A 3,094-nucleotide genomic window follows, 5' to 3' on the forward strand; every position below is an offset into this window, starting at 1 on the left:
GAGCAAGGTATGTGGTACTGTAACATTTTAACATTATGTCTGATAATAGTTTTTCTTCTGGAGAAAGTCTTTTTTTATTTTGGCTAGAATAAAAACAGTTTTTAATTTTTTAAAATAAACATTTTAGGGTAATAATTATTACCCCCTTTAAGCTATATATATATATATATATATATATATATATATATATATATATATATATATATATATATATATATATATATATAATTTTATTTTTTCAATTGTCTGCAGAACAAACCATCAATGTTATTAGAAATGAGTTATTATGTTCAAAAATGTGTCGAAAAAATCTTCTCTCCGTTAAATAATTCTGACTTCAACGGTACCACGTGCTCTGCATTAGGTCTGCATAATGCATAGGAAGGTAATATTTATGATGTGAGCTGAAATGACAACAAAAAAGACTGCAGCTACAGTTTACATGTATAATGATGGGATGTTTGGATAATTCGAATACAATTAAAATGTTCCTGTTTGATTCCCTAACACGTAAGACACAGACACATCAAAAAGTCTAATTATAAGAGACAGTAAAGATTAACTCGAAAGGTCAATATTTATTATTATTATTATTTATTTATTTATTTATTTATTTATGAGACATATAAACTTTGACTAAGATGCCTGTCGTGAACTAGTAAATGTTAACATTTATTTTGATAGTACAGCTTTCTAAAACATTACTCTGAAATTGGCTGACTAAAGCAGGTCGCACACCAGAAGCGCCGCTCGGCGCCGCGACACGGCGCGTACATGACAGTTTAAAGTATCGCACACCAGACGCGCACATTCGAATGATATTTAACATGAAACTAATCAGATGGCGCTCTGTGGCGCGGCTGAAAAATGAACTGCGTCCTGAGCCGTCGCCGGGCGCCGCCGACAGCCGCCGACTTGCGGCGCCGGTGTGTGTATCCTGATAGAAACCTGTGTTTAGAATTCTAAAATACATGGCGCTGCGTGGCGCTGCGCGGCGCGCCGCCGAGCGGCGCTTCTGGTGTGCGACCTGCTTAAGTCTAAACTACGGCATATTATATAATATTGTAATATGTACACTGTAAAAAAATCTGTAATTTTACGGTTTATTTCCGGCAGCTGGGGGTGCCGAAAAATTTTTAAAATAACGTTTGTTAAGTTATACTGAAATTGACTGTAAAATAACGCATGTTAAATTACAGTTTACTTGAATTAAAATTTCTGGTACATTTTTGTAATTCAACCTCTTTTATTTTACAGCACATTTCTGTAATTTAACGGCCGTTATGGAAATAAACCAGCCTGATCTCACGAGGAAACATAAGTATTTTACGTTTCGGCAGTTTAGTGGCTACAGTTTAGTGGTTCAGTCGTACAGAAATGTACGATTTTAAAAAGGAGGCGTGGCACCCAACCCCACCCCTAACGCCAACCGTCACTGGGTGATGAGCAAATCGTACTTCTGTCAATAGTACAAATTAGATCGTACAAATTCATATGAATTAGTCACTAAATCAAAAACTTATGAATTGCCGTGCGATTGCGTTGAATAAACCGTAAAATTACGGATTTTTTTTACACTTTACTTTACATAACATTTCTTTACAGCATATGGAGGTTTTTATTATTACAGTACCGCATAATATGGCAAAACATATAACAGCTAACCTTGCTTATTTATTTGTTTGTTTGTTTGTTTGTTTGTTTGCTTGTGCACCCTCACATGGAAAATTATTAACAGCAAAACTGCACTGGAAAAATATGTATATATAAATGTATTTATTTATTTATTTATTATTCTTGTACCTAGTGCAATATTAAAAAAATAATAATAATAATCTGCTGTTTGCATTATCACAGTCAAAATGATCCAAAGCGAATAACAAAATGTCTAGAAGGATATATCATACATATTCTAAAGCTGTCATGAAGTAGAATACATTTATTTCATGTAACTTTTAAAAAATAAAATGTTGCTTTAATTTACTTCAAGATTGTTTGCTAAATTGTGCTGACTGAATTGGACTGAAACCTGTTAAAAATGTATTTCTGGCGGCTTTTGAATGTGCTTTTCTGTTCAAGAACATGTTGAAAAGTCAAATGTGTGCTGCTGCGTTAACAAGGCCTGGTAAAAGCCCGAATGTATGCTCGGAGAAGCAGATGTTGTGTATGAAACATGTCTGATATGGGTCTGCATGTGTCTGTGTAAATGTGACATTGTCCCACACTATCATCAAGCAGGCCTGACCTTCCTTTCATTTCTTGTACATAGCCTTTTTTTCTAGGATAATGGAAAACAAAAATCTTTAATAACTGAACAGTAATACAGCAAGACGAGAGATGGAGGACTCAAGACTTTTCTCTGGATGTGATAAATGTCATGCACTTTACAAGGATCGCTGGACGCTCATGCTAAAACTCAAAGACATCTTGGAAAACAGAACAATAGATGTATCTTTTCCTTCCAAAAGATTATAACTGTAAAGAGATCTATCAATAATGATTATGAAGATGAGTATATTATAAATCATGATAAGCTTATATTATGACTCCTCATTGTGTCTGCGTGTTTCTGCTTCAGTTGTGGTATGGGGATTTTGTTGATGGTATTTTTGTTATTGCCAAATTGATTGTAATATTATATTATATTATATTATATTATATTATATTATATTATATTATATTATATTATATTATATTATATTATATTATATATGTATATGGATAACTGTATACAGATGAAGTCAGAATTATTAGCTTTTAGTATTTCCCAAATGATGCCTAACAGAGCAAGGTTTTCACAGTATTTTCACAGTATGTCTGATAATATTTTTTTCTTCTGGAGAAAGTCTTATTTGTTTTATTTTGGCTAGAATAAAAGCAGTTTTTTTTTTCAAAATTATTAGCCCGTTTAAGCTGTTTTTCTTTTGCCGATTGTCTACAGAACAAACAATACTTATACTTATTTACTTACCTAATTACCCTAACCTGCTTAGTTAACCTAATTAACCTAGTTTAGCCTTTAAATTTCACTTTAAGCTGTATAGAAGTGTCTTAAAAAATATCTAGTAAAATATAATGTGCTGTTTTATGGCAA

Source organism: Danio rerio, chromosome 23 (assembly GCF_052040795.2).
Source record: "Danio rerio strain M-AB ecotype USA chromosome 23, GRCz13ab, whole genome shotgun sequence".
Classification (NCBI taxonomy): Eukaryota; Metazoa; Chordata; class Actinopteri; order Cypriniformes; family Danionidae; genus Danio; species Danio rerio.